This window comes from Megalopta genalis, chromosome 10, assembly GCF_051020955.1.
Source record: "Megalopta genalis isolate 19385.01 chromosome 10, iyMegGena1_principal, whole genome shotgun sequence".
Classification (NCBI taxonomy): Eukaryota; Metazoa; Arthropoda; class Insecta; order Hymenoptera; family Halictidae; genus Megalopta; species Megalopta genalis.
The window spans coordinates 2,401,651-2,414,667 of NC_135022.1; positions in this window are offsets into that span (position 1 = coordinate 2,401,651).

The window sequence follows — 13,017 nt, forward strand, 5'->3', positions numbered from 1 at the left end:
AACAAAAAGAAATGATATTAAAACGGGAAGACCAATTCTAAAACCAACTGTCGTAGTAGACTATAATCGCGTTATGGGAGCAGTTGATAAAACGGATATGATTTTAAATTCCATTAATACTATTCGTAAAACTCTAAAATGGTATAAGAAATTATTTTTCCGTATGGTGGACCTTTCGATTTACAATACTTACATACTTTACAAAATTACGACAAAAAAGAATATAACATTTGCGAAATTTCATTTACGTCTCATTAGAGAAATTCTACTCAAATATTCAAATAAAGTAAGTCTGGAGGCCAAACTGCATCCAAAGATAATCTGTTACGTTTGGTTCAAACACATTTTCCATCCAAATATATCAATCCCACAGGAAAGCAGCAGAACGGTCGGCGGAAATTTGTGGTTTGCAGCAAACACAAAAAGCGAACCGAAACTCGATTTGAATGTAAAGACTGTAAAGTTGGTTTATGTATTGAACCCTGCTTTAGATTGTACCACACAAAGGAATATTATTAAAAATTATCTAAGATTATTAAAGATTGTTAAACATTACTAAAATTGTTATTATTATTAATATTATTGTTTGATCGGCGTGCCGGCCAGCCGCGTTAGAGAAATGACCAGCAAAATCAGCTCCGCACACCGCGTTCGGAACGACTCGCGTATTTTGTCCGCGCGGTCGATCTGGCATCGGCTGCTTAGAGCGCAACTCATTTCAGAGCGCTCCGCCGCGAAAGGGTTAAACAGTCTGGCCGTCCTTCAACAAGTCGTCCAACACAAAACATTGAAGCAGTTCGAGAGAGTGTTGCTGAGAGTCCAGGAACATCAATTCGGCGCCGTGGTCAAGAATTGCATCTTCATGCTTACAAAGTTCAATTGACTCAAGAACTGAAGCCTACTGACCACGCACAGCGAAGAGAGTTCGTTGAATGGATTATGGAACAACAAAAAGTGGATGCTGATTTTTCGAACAAAATCATCTTCAGCGATGAGGCTCATTTTCATCTGGATGGCTTTGTTAATCGACAAAATTGTCGCATTTGGGGTTCAGAAAATCCACAAGTGATTGTTGAGAAACAAATGCATCCACAACGTGTCACTGTTTGGTGCAGATTTTGGGTTGGAGGCATCATCGGACCATTCTTCTTCGAAAATTCAGCTGGTCAGACAATAACGGTTAATGGTGCTCGCTATCGCGACATGATAATCCAGTTTTTTGTGCCAAAATTGCAAGACATGGATGTGGACGGCATGTGGTTTCAACAAGACGGTGCCACATGCCATACAGCCCGAGAAACAATTCAATTACTGCATGAGTCATTTCCTGGTCGTGTAATTTCCCGTTTTGGTGATCAGAATTGGCCGCCCAGATCATGCGATTTAACGTCGTTGGATCTTTTTATTTGGGGTTTTTTGAAGTCTAAGGTTTATGTCAACAAGCCCACGACCACCTACGCCTTGAAGGAGGAAATTGAGCGCTGTATCAACGAAATTCAGCCACATTTATGCAAAACAATCATGGAAAATTTCAACAAAAGAGTGCGTATGTGCCAGCAAAGTCGTGGAGGCCATTTACCCGATATGCTATTCCATACATAACCCTACACTGTATACTATATAAATCAATAAAAAATTTACAATTTTTAATTATAAACCTGTGTTTTCTATCAAAATTATTTCTTGCGTGAATTTTGGGACACCCTTTACAATCTCCTCGCGGCAGAGTGCGCTGAGAACAAAGAAACGCAGGGGACTCCCGAAAATGTCACCACACCAAAAGGGAAGGGCAGAATGCCACCAATATATATAACAAAATCAAAGATAAAAACTATAATAGCATTGATTTCAGAAAATAAACTTAACACAGAGTCATTTATGGTAAAACAACTAGACGAAGATACTGTGAGGCTCAACGCCAGTGATGAGTCTGCTCACTTTAACCACTTGCGGTGGAAAGACGTGCCACGCACGTCAACATGCTTTTGTTACCGAAACGCCAGCGACGTGTTACGCACGACGTTGGGCTATTGTTACAGAAAGATAAATGACGTGCGTGGCATGTCCACTGTTCAATAAAATTCTTTACCGAGGCACAGTTTCTGCTTGCTCTTCATCGTGTAAAGTTATTAGTATTGACCCCAGACTGTAAAATGGAAAGTGATAGCGAAGCCAGTGATGTTATTTCTATAAATAAACGGAGAAGACAAGACAATGTAGAATCTGACAGTGATTTAGAACAAATTGTTTTTCCACGTCGGAATCGGCGTAGAATTATATCTGACGACGAGGAAGATGTTCAGAATGAGAATAGAGAAAGGAATGTTTCATCCCAGGAATGGATTTGGAAAGACGCGGAAAATATAACGCAAGTATGGGAATATTCAAGAATATCTAGAATACATATTCTTGTTGGGCAAAATGTCACAGCTTTACAAATGACAAGAGAAGTATTAGCAGAAGACTTTTGGAAAATTATTGTGACAGAAACTAATCGTTACGCCAGTCAAACACTACAAAATGAAAACCGCAAATTACGAAAATTTGAAGACATTTGGTGGGACACCAATATAGATGAAGTACATGCGTATTTTGCTTTGTGCATTTTGATGTCCCATGTCAAAAAATCTACTGTGCAGTCATATTGGTCTAAAAAAAGCGTAATCGAGACACCAATATTTCGAAAAACAATGCCCTATTGGAGATTTGCACAAATTTCACGCTTTTTGCACTTTACTGATAACGAAGTTGTAAACGATAATGACGATCGTTTATGTAAAGTGCGGAGTGTAATCGATTATTTTAATGAGAAATTTCAAAATATTTGCACTCCCGCGGAATACATTTCGTTAGATGAGTCGCTAATGAAGTACACGGGTCGGATCTTGTACAAACAGTATAATCCGTCCAAAAGAGCACGTTTTGGAGTGAAATTTTATAAGTTATGTGAATCCAAGTCGGGTTATTGCATTAAATTCAAAATCTACACTGGTCAAGATTTAGACAGAAATGCGAATGTAGGTGTCTCTGAAAGCGTCACAATGCTTATGTCCACAGTACTAACTGGTTACGGGCATACTCTATTTTTGGACAATTGGTATTCTTCGCCAAGCCTATTTCAAAAGTTACAGTCTAGAAAAATTAATGCCATAGGAACAGTGAGATGCAATAGGAAGAATATGCCTAAAGAACTCGCAGGTGCAAAACTAAAACGTTCTGACGTGATATCGCGCTCCTGTAATGGAATTTTGGTTGCAAAATGGAAAGACAAAAAAGACATATATGTAATGTCCACGAAACATACAAAAATTGAGATGGTCGAAGTGGAAAAAAAGAGGTGGAAAAATAATAATAGCCTTACAACAAAGCCTAACATCGTTTTGGAATACAATGAGGGTATGGGTGGAGTGGATCTGCAAGATAGTTATTTATCATCTTTTAAATTAATGAGAAAATACGTTAAAACTTATAAAAAAATATTTTTTTACATAGCAGATATGGCACTGCTCAATTCATATATTTTATATTGCAAAAAAATGGAAATACCAAAATGTAAAAAGTATTCTTTTTCGAAGTTTCGAATCGATGTAGCCGAACAGATTTTAGAAACAGTATGTCTTCCTGATTACCAAAGACGTGGAAGGATGTCTGCTGGAAATGCTCCGAGTCGCTTACAAGCGAAGCAATGGGGACATTTCCCAAGAAATATACCACCTACAAACGCCAAAAAAAATCCACAACGGAGGTGCGTAGTATGCGCTAAACATAAAAAACGGAGTGGAACTACATGGGAGCGTAAAACATGTCTTGTAGCGTTACACATTCCAAGTTGTTTTGAAAAGTATCACACCCTACAAGATTATTAATAAATAAATTTAGTATTGATACAGATGTAATTTTATCCTTCTGCCTCTTTATATTCTCTTCTGGAACTCACCCGCTGAACGCGCCGCGAAGTGATTCCCGCTCGATTGTTCTGGCACGCGCAACCGAGAATTTCTTTGCACCGCAAGTGGTTAAAAGCATGGAAATCCTGAAGGAAAATAACCTCCAATTCCACTCCTTCACCCCAAGCCATCTTAAAAACAAATCATTCGTCCTTAAGGGCATTCGAGGGGGCTTCAATGAAGCTGAGGTAATGGCTGCATTAGAAGAACTCAAAATCAATAACATAAGCATAACCAAAATTAACAAACTACAATTTGACCGCACAAATAGCAATAAATACCATTTTATAGTGCAAATAGACAAAAATAGCAATCATCCGGAGCTACTCAAAATCAAAAAACTGCTAAGCCAATCAATAAGATGGGAAAGGCTTAGAAAGCCTAAAATTTTCCAATGCAAAAACTGCCAAAGAGTAGGTCACGCCAGCTCTAACTGCAATATGGAGTACAGGTGCGTCAAATGCGCACAAAGCCATAAACCGGGAAAATGCAACATCGAGAAATCAGGTAATAAAAACGTGCTAAAATGTGCTAACTGCGGGGAAAATGGGCACCCGGCCTCTTACCTGGGCTGCCCATATATGTCTATAATGAACATGAAGAAGCAAGAACACGAAAACAAAAACAGAAAAGCTTTCGAAAAAACACAAAAAATTCACAGACAAATTGACCCGAGTATTTCATACGCAAACATCACAAAAAACAATAGAATTCCATACACACAACATATGGCACAACCCGAAACACACACCAGAAACGAAAGGCTCACCCCCCCACCCCCGCCCCCACCCCCCCTACCCCCAAGAATGCTGACCAACAGCAACGAAAGAACACAATTTCAAGTAACGGACAACAACATAAATATAAGCCAAATACTTGATATATTCAGAAGTAGCTTAGACGAAATCAAAGAGCAACTAGTCGATTTCAATAATAAAATCACCCAAAATACACTGAGAATCGATTATTTAGCACAATGGTCAATCGAGTAATGGCTCACACAACCACCAGCAACCCAATCAAAATATCAGCGATAAATGTAAATTCACTGTGCACAATTAAAAAAAGACTAAACTTACAAAAATATATTGAAGCTTACAAACACGACATTATACTGATCTCAGAAGCGAAACTTAACAACAAACACAAACTGAAATTAAACAACTACGACATAATTAGGACAGACAGAGCTCCAAACTCGAGAGGCGGAGGTACTGCAATAGTTATAAAAAACAACATCAATTACACCATGGTCCCATACCCAAACTCAAAGAAAAATAGAATCATAGAATACACAGTGATAAAAATAATAGTAAACTAAAAAAAAACATTACTCATCTTCAGCATATACGCCCCACAATCCACAAAAAACACATTCATAATCGAGTTCGAACAACTTTATAAAGACTTTCATCTGGACAACGAAAACAGTTTCTTCATCATAGCCGGCGACATAAACGCCAGAAATACACAATGGGGTGATTCAAACACGAATGACAGGGGCAGACGATTACTACAATGGGAGGTCGACAACAGTATATCACATAAAACAACAATCTACGCAGCTGCCAACCCTACGTACACCAAAGCAAACTCTTTCCTGGATTACTGCATAACAGACAGCAGATTAGAAATACTGAACCTCAACCACAACAAAATAAGGACAAACCCATACGATAGCGATCATAATGCACTAACATTCGCAATAGAACCAACCACACTGTTCCAAGGAATAACACCAACTCCTCCTAAACCCCACTCATTCAACTATAAAAAAACTAATTGGCGAAAATTCGCCAAACGGGCCGATAAGCACCTAAAAAATAAACTACCGGGTAATAGGATTCTCGCGATAAATGAAATAGACGAAGGTATCAGCTACCTCGAACTGCTTATCACAAAAACAATTAAAGGAATAGTCCCAACAAATAAACCTAGCAATAAAAATTATTATCAAAAATACATTAGCAATAACACTAAAAAACTACACGCGGCAAAATCATGCCTAATATCAAGGTTGTATTTCATCAGGTACCAAAGCTCGAGCAAGCACAGCAGACAAGAGACGAACAGAATTAAACGGACAATAAAAATACTCAATAAAAAACTCCACATTGAAATCTCTAAAGCTGCAACCGCATACTGGGCCTCCATCATTAAAAATATAACTTCAAGAACGCCAATGAATTTTTCCCGACCATTAACAGGATATTGAGACCACAAAAACACATTAGCATCGAAAACCTCAGACTTGATATTAACAAAAACGAATTTAACAAAGAAGTAGCGAAAAGTTTACCAGACAGGACCGACAACAACGAACTTTACATTACAGATCCGATTACTAAACTCGAGATAATAGGAAAGTATCTGGAAAGAATAAATTCACCAAGATACACTAACACCAATACAACCACCAAAAGACTGGCAGACGAAACAACAGACAAATATAGCAAAATAGCAAAAAGAATGACAGATACAAAGGCAACTTTTACAACATTCACAGACGCTAACCCAGCATACAGGCCAGTACACCTGGATAAAGAAACCAATCATTTCATTTCTTGCAGTGAAGTAAGCGAAATTATCAAAAAGCTAAATAATAAGACTTCGTCAGGGCTGGACAACATCCCATCAATAGCCATCAAAAATCTACCGACAACCATCATAATAGAATACACGATACTCTTTAATAATGCAATTAACCACGCCTATTACCCAAACAGATGGAAACAAGCTAAAATCCTACCGATACTAAAAAAAGGTAAAAACCCAGAAGAGCCACAAAGCTACAGACCCATTAGTCTCACTACGAACATTTGAACACAATATTATACCAGATAACCAATTCGGATTTAAGAATAAACTTTCTACCACACACGCAATTCACAAATTAACTTCTGACCTCAACAATTACCTACACAACGGACTGACAGTGGGGGCAATATTGCTAGACCTTGAAAAAGCATTCGATTCAGTTTGGCATAATGGGCTAATTCATAAACTAGACAAATACCAATTTCCAGCAGGACTAATCCTACTAATAGCAAATATGACTAATGGAAAAACGTTCCGCATATGGGACGGAACGAAAATGTCTACCACCACATTCAAAATCTCAGAAGGCCTGCAACAAGGAACAGTAACATCACCAATACTCTTCAACATTTATAATAGCGAAGTTATAAACGAATTCGGACTCAACACCGTAGACAGACTACACTCGATTGCCTACGCGGACGACTTAATAATCTACAAAGCTGACACGGACGTAGGACAAATCAAAAACTCACTACAAATGACATTAAACCACATCACTGACTACTATAAAAACTGGAACTTGAAAATTAATCCCACCAAAAGTGAGCTAATATTCTTCCGCAGACCGGTAAAACAAATCAAATACTCAAACGTAGTAAAGATAGAAAAAGCAACAATCACAGCTAAAAACATTCACACTAACGAAACTGTTGAAATCCCCCCCAAAAAGCTAGTAAAATATCTAGGAGTACAACTGGATCATCTACTAAGACTGAACAAACACCACATTACGCAACTGGACAAAGCCAGAAGAACCTTCAAAGCTAACTCTAGACTTTTCTACAACAAAAATCTTTCCACCAAAGCCAAACTTATTTGCTACCAGCTATTAGTTAGACCCATATTAACGTATGCCGCACCCATATTCTGGAACACCGGGCCAACAATTATAGAAAAAATAAGAAGATTTGAAAGATCATGCTTAAGAACATGCCTCGGCCGATATAGAACAGCTGAATCAAATTACACCAAAAGAATCAGTAACATTAAAATATACACAAAAGCTGATATACCAAGAATAGACTGCTTCAACTTAAAATTCACCCGAAATTACTTCAGCAGGATTGGCCACACCAAAAATCAAATAATAATAGACACAATGAAAACGGAAGAAGAGACGACCCCCAACAAGTTAAGCTCAGGTTACATACCCCCAGAGCTGTTCCTCTTCTGTGACCATAATGGAATAATCCAAGATCAACATAACTTACCCATAATCTACCATAGGAATAGACACTCCGCTAATAAGAAAATCAATCCAGACGACAACAAATACATACGAGAACAATCCAACTACTCAACAGCACTCTCTATCAAGGACAAAATGGACAGGGATAGACTAAACAAAGATTACTCCTGGCTAGCTAACGACGCCAGGCACATTGACGAACTCCGCAGAAGAACCCGTAAAAAGTGAAAAAATAGACTAAGTTCCGGAAAAACAAAGGTCATTAGTTATTATCAGTGATTGTCTTAAGACCTGTATACAATCCTTAAATAGCGCAAAATGCTTAACAGCAACATTAGTTTTAAGTTCCCTTGTAAATAGATCCTCCGAACCCTAACCCACCCATCCCAACTCCTCACCCCACACCTACTGCCTTATTTATTTATGTTTTAATTAGCCGTTTTAATTAGCAAACGCCGTTTCCGGAACAATCGAAGCGTGCGACGGAAGTCTTAGAAATAATTCACAGCGATGTCTGCGGCCCCATGCGAACGCACTCACACGCAGGTAACAGATATTTCGTCACGTTCATTGACGATTATTCTAGGTGGTGCGAAGTTCGGTTTATAAGGTCAAAGGACCAAGTATTTGATGCGTTCCGAGAATTCAAGAACTATATATAAAATCAGACCGGTCGCAAGATGAAATTCCTACAATCGGATAATGGGAAGGAGTATATAAATTCGCGGTTTGATAAATTCTTAAGCGATAACGTGATTAAACGTAGGTTATCGGTCGCATACAATCCACAGCAAAACGGGGTAGCCGAGTGGAAGAATCGGACGATAGTAGAAACGGCGAGATGTCTAATCGCGCAATCCGGTCTACCGCGATCTTATTGGGCACAAGCCGTATCGACGGCGAATCATATTCGTAATCGATGTCCGTCAAGAGCTACAGCCAGAAAATCTCCTTTTGAGAGGCTTTACGGGAAGCTGCCCGTCGTTAAACACTTTCGCGATTTCGGATGCGACGTCTATTTTCTAAATAACGATCCGAATAAAGGGAAGTTTGAACCACGTTCGCGAAAGGGGACTTTCGTCGGGTATTCCGAATGTTCGAAGGGATATCGAATATGAAATAAGGATGCAAAACGGGTAGAAATCGCGCGCGATGTAAAGTTCCTCGAAAATTTCAGCGCGAACGACATTCAAAAGTCTGCCGTAAAGAACGTTCCCTCCGAAAATATCCCGCAAAATGATTTAGGCCGCGACGAACACAATAGCGAACCATTAACTTTCGATGTCGATCTGTCTTCTCAAGATTATCAAAACGATAATATTGATTATCTTCAAAGAGAAGATAATCTACGCATCCCAACTCCCGAAGCTCAAGAAGCACCGTCACAACCTGAAATCCCTGTCGAACAATTATCGACGAACGATATAATAAATTCTAGTCCTAAAAATCATGATGAAATGTTAAATAGAAAACGACGACAAAATTCAAATTTGCAAATTAAAGAAGTTTATGAACCATTAGATTTAATTTAACTTATGAAAGAGTCTAAAATAGGAAAATTTTGTAACCAATATAGTAGTCCACACAAAGTTGTAGAAATCTTGCCGAATAGAAATACTAATTGGAGGTAATCTACGTATAAGTACACACTAACAAATTGAAAATTGCACATGTAAGATCTAAATTTAATTAACAAATAACGGTACAATTAACAATAATGCCACATATGTATTACGTATCAACGAATGTTCATTAGACTTTAAAATTCCAGTACCAAGACAAGGTAAATTCTCAGAAATTTCTTGGAATTCAACGAACCAATGGATGATGTCATTCTACCAAATCACGACGAACCTCGCTGAAGCCTACCACAATCAAAGCCGTTATCTGTATCCGATGAGACGACTCGACAACTTCCGTGATGGTAGCAGATAGTTGTTGAGTGTCATGAAAACATCAGAACCACATTTCGAAACGTACCAGTAGAAAAGAGCATCCTATATAGCAACGATAAAAATAGCATCTATAGAATACGATATAATAGAGAAGTAAAATTCGCCCCAGGAGTTCATTCGCATTAACTTGATTAATTATATCAAAGATAATTTATTATTTTTGATTATAGAGAAATAAGATTATTGTCATTCCGAAACTAGTCTCGAACGCATTTCCGAAACTCGATCAAGCCCAAATTATGCAAATAACTTCATTTCACATAGAAACAATGTTAGCGAGAAGGATTTTTTGAAATTGGAATGTTACAACCCAAAATATTGCGAGAAATCTATTGCACTGTTATGTAAACAATAAACATGTACCATTTCTGTCTTTTTTAAAAACGTTTACAAAACCTCCAATAAGAATGAAAAATTACTTTCCTGACCGAGTCTTTTCCATACTTCAACCTAAACCAATGCAGTGTCTCACAATCAGTGATAGTACCAAATTGCAGGTTCGAAATACACAGCGTTCGTATTCAAGCACATAATATACAACGCGATTTCATTTCACAAGAATAACTGCGATAAATACTGTCCGATATAAATCACAGACCTGTTTAAACCAATAACACTACTATGAAAAACCTCAGAAATAAGTTTATTAATTGCATTAACTCTGTAATACTATAAATGCTTGAGTTTGCTCGAAAAGATTCGACATACCTACTTTTTAACTTTGCAGCTTACTTAATAGACAACAACAAGGTTATATCCTCGCAAAATTTGCTACAACTAGAAAATCTGCATTATCAATTTCATCGAATGAATGTTCCAAATTGATCATATAAACATGGATTTTTATAAATCTAGAGTATTTGATTTAATCGTGTCAGAATCGGAAGCAGACAGTAAATTGATCAACGTACTCAAGAAAGCAATATCTCTAGTGGCAGTAGGATTTGAATGTAGAAATAAGTAGCAAGGCAATCAATCCTCTGAAGCTGTATTGCTTGTTATCCAAATATGGTTGCAAGTTTTTAACTAATGGAAAGCAACAGCAAATAATGACGTGTAAATAAAAATTACCGATTCAGATTTCAAGTTTGCTTCTACATGACTTTAAGTGCCATTACTGCACAATTTGATTCATAGATAATATACACGACTTCGCACAATCACTTCCGATCCTGTTCACCCCGAGAAGTAAATGTTTCAGACTGTTAACCAAATCCAGGAAAGTTCGGTATATCAAATCTGAAATCCTTGCTCCAAAAGTACATCGAAATTCAGATCAATGTAGTCTTCCTTTTCTTGTTGATTACTTCCGCAATCGCGCCATACAAAGTCTCAAGCAGAAGAACCAGTCTTCGAGATATCTGCTGAACACTGCCGTGAATCTTGGCATGAAAACTGCATCACTCAATCTCCATATTGATCCAATCGGTTTTTGCTGACGATTAAAGCCGTAAATCTTCAAGCAAACAAATTCCTGCTTTCTATATTTCCACTTGAATGTTTAGTAGGAATCGTGCAATCTTGGTATTTTTCATTATGTGATTAATATTTGTTGCCGGTTTATTGAGAATGTATCCACTGCAGGTTACATTTCTGGTTATGTATATCACACTATTTGAAATTTTGGAACCAAATTTCGAAATACTTTGGAAATTGAGGTTGATAGTTGTGTCCATGCTTTGTGAAAATGGCTATATTTACCTATAATTAATATCGAAAGATATGAGATAATTAATAGCCCAGCCATAGTTGTCTTCGACTACTGAAACCAAGCTGCAGTAGTATCATTAATGCATTTCGAATAATTTGGTTTCGATGAATAACATAAGATATTATATTATAACCATTACAGAAACACATTTAGTTATTTCGGGCGCGTAGAGTACAAGAAATGACCTGCAAACTACCAAGAATGCACAGCTCTGCAGTAATAAAAAATGGAGTATTCTCAATCTGAATGTTCCATTTAATGCAACTCTTCATTTGTGGTGAAATTAGATGTTGGCGATTCCGTTGCTGATTCCGAATATTGGAAATTTGTCAAGCGACAACCCGACCCAACTATAAAGTTTCCAATACAGATCCAGTACGCTGAAGAAAATAGTCTCGTGTGTCTAAAATCAAATCGATCAATTTTAAATCGCCAGTCGATTACCTCCTCTTTACTGGTATCACTTGGATCGATGCATAAGAATTCTAGCGCGACCATTATTTATTTTCCGTCGTTTCCCATGCAACGTTGTTCGTTAGGGCATTGCCATCGTACACTGTAACGAACATTCAGTTCTGCTTAGTTTTCAATATTCACAACGAAATAAATAGGCCCTCACACCGCGACCGTGGTTAGTTTTCATTTGTCATGAGTTAGCAGCTACTGTTACGTAGATACATATAGTTACGCTTGTAATTCTTCTCTGCTATTGTGCACGCGATTCACGTTACGCTTGTAATACTTTTGCGCTTGCAGCCTAGCTTCGCTACAACCGATTGCGCTTGCAAATTTCGATACAGCTTTGTAGCCATAAATTGATCGCTTAATCGTATCATTCATGACCTTCACGACACATCGTCACATTTCATCATTCTATTGTATATCATCTATAACCTCCTCTGTACGAATCTTATTGGTTAAAACATATTTAGCGTTATTACACCAGCGTTTTTTACCATACAGTCCACTATCCAATTCATCCTTCCAATCCTTCCTCCAATTCATCCTTCCCAACGAAAAGATACATTTGCAACATATTTGGAAATTTGAGAAGAATAATAAACTAGTAATTTTGGAAATTGTCGAACATTTAACTTATTTCTGCACTTTATGAGCCTTCCCGGGTACTACATATTTCCAAAACTTCATCCTCCGGTTACGTAAATACATACAACTGTGAGATGTAGATGGTTCATTCTATTATATAATATTTCACATAAAACATTATGATTCAGATTCTGATAATACTCTACATTGATGTTTAAACCCACGATTTAAAAAAGTGATGAAAAAAGTGATGTCAATTTTGCAGGTTGTCTTCGCTATAGTAAGCATGAAAGTAGTATAATAATACTTTACTATCCACACTTTAATTATGCATGATTCGTACTCAAG